Raw genomic sequence first — 7,852 nt, 5'->3', positions numbered from 1 at the left:
ATAACCAAAATTTCTTAAGTACAGTAACAAAGTATTTGTTTATAACAAAGTATTTGTACTTTGTTACTTTACAAGTCTGGACGGTTAATTTTATTCAAACATTCAATGAATCTTGCACAGGAGCCCATTAGTGATTAGTGATCAGTGCAGCCATGAGTAACCTGAACATGCAGTTATAACAAATGGTTATCTGTCCACAGAACAATCAGACATGATTTCATCTCAGGTGGATGAAAAACTGAAAACAGTCTGTCTAATAAACTCATCAAACTATCACCAACTATACTCAACACCAAAATGTGGCCTAAGTTCACCATCACTGACAAACTCTTCTTCAGTAAAAAGCTGGATAAATGCTGTCATCTGGTTTTCTTTTAGCCTAAAGACACAATGTTTTGTATAAAGTTACATTTATTATACTCTTTTTTTTATTTATGCACTTTTTCTAAATACTTTCAAAGACTTGTTATGGTTGTCCAGTTGGCTTCTTTCAAGTTTCAAGGATTTTTTCGGAGCTTGGTAGAACTTTTTTTTTGTCATGAAGTAATCTTCATAACCAAACTAAAGCTTAAAACATTACCTGCATTAAGCTTTGTCTCTTTGTGAAAGTTTAAAACTCTGATCAACTCTTCCAAAGAGTAAAACTGCTATTCTTTAGCTGGACTTGGTAAATATACTTCTGTTGACTTTGACTTAATTTATATATTTTATAATTATTTGTCATTTTTTTCTAGTAACTTTGTGGCACATGGACCCAGTCTGCCTTAAATAAGAGGCGCTAATCTCAAGGGAATTCTTAGTGTTTGGTTAATGAATGAATGAATAAAAGAATTAATTAATTAATTAATTTTAAAAAAGAAATGTGTCCATTCTTTCAGATTCCATGTTCATTTTACAGTTGTTTTAATGTCACCCACACTGTGTGGTTTAGTCATGTTATTTCTTTGCAAGTCAAATCAAGGAGGAAGTCTATGATGCTATATCAAGTGTGTACTGCTGTGAAGTCAAACAGGAGGAATTCAGACGAATTTAATAACAGAAGCAGCCAGAGGCTCTTAAAAATGTTTATTTTTTTCCAACTTGTGATGAAGTAACTTGCTTCTGTAAACATCTAAATCCTTAAAACGATGTCACCGCTGCTCATAAATCCTCGCTGGCTGCTTATTGTGAACATAATTACTCTGCTGTGTGGGATTTGGCAGCAGAACGGCCTTTGTGAGGCAGTGGGTGAGTAGCTAAAGCTTACATATTAGCATTTGAACACATTGTAGCTTTGTTAATTCTTTATTTGTTTACAGACAGAAAGTGGTTCAAAGACATGCTGATTATTACTGCAGAAAATATTACTGAAAACACAACTTTTCCTTCAGGTGAGCTTAGAAATACAGCACAGGATTTTTTTAAAGTTAAAAACATGAAATTAAATTGTGAGTTGTGGTTTCATGTTTGTGTTGCAGAGGTTATTTATCACAATAAAAGTCAAATAAAACTTTGTTTCAACATTCTGGCAAACAAAACTAATGCAGGTACTAACGTCTGTGTGGCTAATATTGATGATAGTAAAACTTTCATTATGGGCAGTTTAATAATTGTGAATGTTTTGTTTTTAGGTTGTTGTCATGAGGAACCTTTTAACTGCACGACTCATGTGAAATGGATCAGCAATGACAAATATACACTGAATGTGAAGTTATCAGCTTTGATCCAACATGATATCATCGTGCTGCAAAACCCAGCTTGTAATTTCTCCTGCAGACCATCAAAGTTCTACAAGTCAGGTACTGGTCCCAGGTTTACTGTTGATGATGATTGTTGAAGGACAGCAGTGAGAGGCTGYCACCTGCTGGTGTAAAGCCACACATCTTTTACCTTCTCATCCTGTGACTTTAGCTTATTTGAATCAAACAACACACCTTTCATCCTGCAGGTCTTATACTCCAGCTCCACAACTGCCTGAAAGGAGGTAATTTTTCCAGTCTGCCGCAGCTGTAATGTTGCATCAAGTGTCAGCAGAATCTTTGTCCCAACAAGATGTTTTATTGTGTTTTAAGGTGGGAAGAATATTAGACTGAGTCTAAATGACACACTTGGAGAAAATGTATTCCTGGAGAATATGACACATGACGGTATTTAAATGATTTTATAAGAATATTTCAAACATTTCTCTGTGAACATTTTATTCACAAAGTGTTTCCAATTGTGTGCTTGAGTTTGAAATGCAGGTTATGAGTATTTGATTGACAGTGGAGTGTATCCAAAAAATGTAACTTGTAAACCGGCACAAAATGGATCATCATCACCAGAATCAACAACACCAATGCCAACAACAACAACATCATCAACAACAACACCAATGTCAAAAACAACAAAAATATCAACAACAACAAAAATATCAACAACACCAATATCAATCACTGGTAAACCCTCAACGAGTCCTGCAAGCCCAGAGCAAGCAGTGTAAATATCTGTTATTAATAATAAGAATTTAATGATACTTTATTTAATCACAACATTGTACCATGCTGAAAGTAATTAGTTGTGTTTTCATTCCAGAAACATCATGAGCAATCTCACTTCCTTGGTGGAGAAAATGGGCAACTCCAGCACAGCCGCCATCAAAATCGGCAMCATTACAGGAGTGATCGCAAAACTGCCGGCACAAAACGCCACCGGCATGAACTTTGGTTTTACAGCGAGTGGGGATGTGAAAGTACGCAGCATCTGTTGACACAAGGGTTCAAACATGGTACCAAGATGTTGTAAATCACTTGATTTCTTATTTTTATATCTGTTTTTTTTTTTCAGACGTTTAAGGAACAGAATGGAATCGGCTTGTCTAGGATGATAACAATTCCCAAAGAAGCCAGTGAAATGGCTGTAAACAGAAGCGGCAAGTTTGCTGCAGTTCTACTTTTTCCAGAAATGACCCAGGTAAGACTGAGGTTGATCTGACAATGTATTTACTTTTCTATTTACATCCTGATTAAACAGAAACTGTATTTCAGACACCACTGGGTGAAAAGAACAGTTTCTTTTTCAACAATGAAATCCTGGGAATTGAAATGGGAGCACAGATTTCCAATCTCACAGAAACTGTAGACATTCAGTTTAATAATGTGAATAAGGTAAACAGATTTTAAATCCTTCTGTAATCTTTAGTTGAACAAATTAAGTAATCTGATTTTCTTTTTTTTTAATCCCTGATACAGAATGGAAGCAATGCATCTTGCAGGTCATGGGACGGCAAAGGTAAAATTATTTGGAACACTTTCTAAGAAAGTTCAGCAATTACCTTTTACAAAAGGACTTGTGAAACATTATAAATGTGTACTTAGGTGTAATAATGAAAGACAAAAGCTTACAGAACACACAGGAAAAGACTGTAGTAATTTACTTTTAATATCCTAACAAAATGAAACCATTATATAAATAATAATTATGTTTTGTCTGCACATTTTACCTTTCATCTTCATTCAAACCTGCTGCRATTTTTAAGGTGATTCTTTATGCTAAACTTCAAACCAATCAAAAGTGTGTTTGATGACATCATTCTTGCCTAATACTGTGCCATGATCCAATTTTACCTTCTACTTTATGTTGCAGCAGCAGGGARYAGTTCAGTCTGGGTCCCAGATGGTTGCCAAACAGTGGAGACTAATGACAGCATCACCTGCAGATGCTCACATCTCACATTTTTTGCCATACTCATGGTAAAATGGCTGCATTTCCATTTTTTCAAGTTATATCAGCTTTTTACACAAGAACCAAACCTGTCTTTCTGTTTGAAACCAGTCACCCATACCAGCAAACAYCAGCGCTGCTGATGCAAACAATCTGAACCAAATCACTAAAGTCGGCTGTGGTGTTTCAATGTTTTTTCTCGGAGTGGCTCTCTTCATGCATTTTCTCCTCAGGTAAGAAATGAAGACGTTTCTGTTTGGGTTTTAATCCTGCAGAGCTGCAACCCTTTGCTGACACAAATTATCTCCCCAGAAAAAACAAAGCGAGCAATGCTGCAAAGATCCTGGTCAGTCTCTTCATCGCCCTGTTCTTCCTGAACATTTCCTTCCTGATCAATAAAACAATCGCCGGCCTGAAAAGCTGGGCTGCATGTGTGGCGATGGCAGCGTTTCTGCACTACAGCATGCTGGCCACGTTCACCTGGTTTTCCATGCAGGCGTTGCACCTGTACCTCAGCCTGCATAAMGTCCCTGCAAACATCAAACAYTACATGGCCGTGGTTTACGTGACAGGATGGGGTAAGAGAAGCTGACGGTTCAGTCTCTGTCTGATTGATGGAATAACCAYAAACAYSTTCATGTTTCCTGTCTTCTTCAGTCACTCCAGTTGTGTTTGTGATCGTTCTCCTTGGTTTAAACAAATATAAAACAATTGTCATTTCATATGATGACGGGACTTCAGAGGACATGTGAGGAACTTTTAAAGTGTTTTTGTTGATTAAAAAAACAAATGTCATCACTAAAATAAAGATTTGTTTGTTGTTTTCAGGTGCTGGATGTCTGATTCTGCCATTCACTTTGGCGTGAACATTGTTTACTATGCCGTTGTGTTCATTTTAACTCTCATTATATTCGTTGTAACGGTGGTGCAGATTGTTCACTTTGGCACTAAAGCAGCAACAACTCAGGACGGCAGCTCCACCAAGTCAAAGCTGTTCTCCATTCTGGGTCTTTTCTTCCTCCTGGGCATCTCCTGGGCGTTTGCTTTCTTTAGTTACGGACCTCTGCTCATTCCGTCCTATTACGTCTTCACCATCCTCAACTCCTTTCAAGGTAAATTGACAAAACATTTAATTAAAGTTGACACAAACTGCTCCACTTCTACTGAAGAAAATCGTTTGATTTTGTTTGGTTTTTGTAGGTTTTTTGTTGTTTCTCTACTATTATTACTCCACCAAGATCGTTCCTGAGAGCAAAAAGGTTCCACAGAACAGCAACAGCACAGTCAACGAGAACATTTATACAAAATCTCCTTATGGATAARTTCTTTCTTCTCCTGCCCAGGTGAACACTGGGATACTCATAACTTAGTGTTTCCTTTCTATTCATTGGAAAAAACTATATTAATTGTAAAATCTATCACTGATCATTAAGAAGAGGTTTAAGGTTTAGGTGTTGACCTGATTTTTTTTTCTCAAAAAATAAGAATTGAAACACCAGTTGAGGCAGAGAATTTTCTTTCGGGGTTTCATGTCATGACTGATGAACAGATGTGAAATCTCTTTGACACAAGAGGGCAGTCTTATATCAGCTTGATACAATCACAGGAAACAGTCCCCACAGCTTTTAATTTTAGTGTCTTACCCATCAAGACACAGTAGTTCTAAAATGATTAAAATTTAATCCAATTTTTGACAAAAAAATAAATAAACTGAAATTCAGGCTGAGGTAGCTGGGTAAAAGACTCACTATGATAAAATGGAAAAACAATGTTTAAAAGAGACTATATTTATGTTTTTGCTTCTTACTGTTGGTCTTTAAAAACCATGAGAGGCCCTTTATTCCATAATTCAAACTAATAAAATGAGTAGTTTGACAGATAGTTCTTCAAACTTCTGGTGCATTTTTTTTTCAGTTTATTCATGCTTTTATGTTATTAATCTTTTTCAGGCACTTTATTTTGATGTAATTATAAGTAACCTGAAAGTTGGATGTTCTTTCTTGTACAGATGAGTTTTTGTTTTTTTTGTGTTTTGTTGACATTTCCTCTGCAGGTAATTTCAGAGCACAGATGCAAATAAAGCAAACAGTAGTCAGACTGTCTGCTTTATTAGCGTCACCTGGAAACGAGGATAGCATTAGATTCAGGTGACAGTTAAATGTACTTTATTGGTTTCTGTTTTGCATAGACGATTGTAAATAAAAAATGTATTGCATATAAAAAAATAAGGTGAATGTGTTTATTTCTGTAATAAAGTGTTGTTGTTGTTGTTGTTGTTGTTGTTGTTGTTGTTGTTGTTGTTGTTGTTGTTGTTGTTGTTGTTGTAGTAGTTGTTGTTGTGACAAGTTGTTCTTTTGATAAACTTGAGGACTTCGACACGTTAGTTTGTTTGGTTTCTTGTTGTTCATTTACAGCTCCACCAAAATCCTCCCGGAAGGGAYGGAGCTCATGTCAGTTTGATTTTACTCCATGGAGAAAACTGTCCACCTTCTTTTCTGGCAACAATTCAAAATAAGAGGTATTTGTTCAGACATTATCTAATTGTACTGAAGTGAATTTGAGTCTTTAATCTGTCATTGCACGGTCTTAGCTCGGGGTGAATTCACTGAGGCCTCCATTCCTGAACAGACTGGCCATTGTCTTTGTATCATTTCCACTTCTGCAGAATGATGGACTCCACGTTGTTTGAAAATGCCCTTTTCAAATTAATGGGCAGCAAAATCTCACAACATAAAGCTAAATATTCACAGTAAACTACTGCAGTATGTTTGTTTTGGGTCTGTTCAATTTATTGGATGTTTGGGTAGCTGTGTTTGACCGTCATCATTTTAGTGGACAAATGTAAAACAGTGGCTGTGTCCAGATATGAATGCAGTCTTTCTTTTCAAACTGGAAACGTGCAACTGTGGCTGCTGTTGATTTCRTTTGCATCCATTACCTTTTTCAGAAAACAAGAATAACACTGGATTCTTTAAAGCTTTGTGTATAACAAAAAGGTACTTGGGACAGTCTGTTGTAAATACATTTGTACATGTAAAAATGATTCACCATATTGATGAACACCTTCAGTTGTTCAACCGTTCGAGGTCTCCGTTGTCATATTTTGCTCTTCATAATGCTCCACACATTTTCAATGRGAGACTGGTGTRGACTGCAGGCAGGCCAGACTAGTACCCACACTCTTTTACTATGAAGACACACTGTTGTAACACCTGCAGAATGTTGCTTGACGTTTTCTTGCTGAAATAGTAAGATACCCCTGCCATGGGCACTAACACAACCCCATACCATCAGAGAGGCTGGCTTTTGAACTTTCCACTGATAACAGAGGACACAACATCCATGAATTCCAAAATAATTTGAAATGTGGACTCATCAGACCACTGGAGACTTTTCCACTTTGCATCAGTCCGGCTCAGATGAGTTCAGGTCCAGAGAAGCAGGCGGTGTCTCTGGGTGTTGTTGATATATGGCTTTGGCTTTGCATGGTGGAGTTTAAACATCCCTTTGTGGATGTAGAGACGACTGTGTTCACTGATAATGGTTTTCCTGAACCCTACACGTGTTTATATCTGTTACAGAATTATCTGTTTTTTTTTAGTACAGAGCTGACTGAGTGATCGAAGGCCACGGGTATTCAGTGTTGGCTTTCAGCCTTACAGCTTATTTGTCCAGATTCTATGAATCTTTTAAATGATATTATGGACTAGATGATGAAATCCCTAAATCCCTTGCAGTAGTACAYTGATAAATGTTCTTGACTTGTTAGACTGTTTGCTTATGAAGTGGTTCACAAAGTGGTGAATCTCGCCCCATCCTTGCTTGTGAACAACTGAGACTTTCGAGGATGCTCCCTTTATGCTCAATCATGACACCTGTTTCCAGTTTGATTTGATTTGATTTATTGATTCAGCAGGAAAAGATTACTAAAAATCAAGCCTGACTCAGCATAATTGCTGTTTTACAGCAGGTTTCTGTTCTGCAGCATATAAAACACTCAGAAATACAGCATCACAATCACATCATTATACACCATAGACACAAAGACAAACAAGCAAACCAAACTTCAGGAAGGCAGCATTTGCAAAATAGGACGTCTAAATATGAGCACAACAAAAAGTGTCCAGCAGATGGCAGACAAGATTCTTCTTAAAGGGCTGTAGTTTTGAAA

General features: G+C 36.9%; 1 long non-coding RNA gene across 1 annotated transcript; it reads left to right on the top strand.

Moving 5' to 3' along the window:
• Positions 1–2,817: 2,817 nt before the first annotated feature.
• Positions 2,818–3,249, top strand: LOC106518286 (uncharacterized). The gene is made up of 3 exons (XR_001310298.1): positions 2,818–2,931; positions 3,006–3,125; positions 3,210–3,249. It is a non-coding gene; the product is annotated as an uncharacterized LOC106518286 (long non-coding RNA).
• Positions 3,250–7,852: the final 4,603 nt, after the last annotated feature.

The sequence above is a fragment of the Austrofundulus limnaeus genome, unplaced genomic scaffold, assembly GCF_001266775.1.
Source record: "Austrofundulus limnaeus strain Quisiro unplaced genomic scaffold, Austrofundulus_limnaeus-1.0 Scaffold2, whole genome shotgun sequence".
NCBI classification, from domain to species: Eukaryota; Metazoa; Chordata; class Actinopteri; order Cyprinodontiformes; family Rivulidae; genus Austrofundulus; species Austrofundulus limnaeus.
This window is presented reverse-complemented; position numbering and strand designations above follow the sequence as displayed.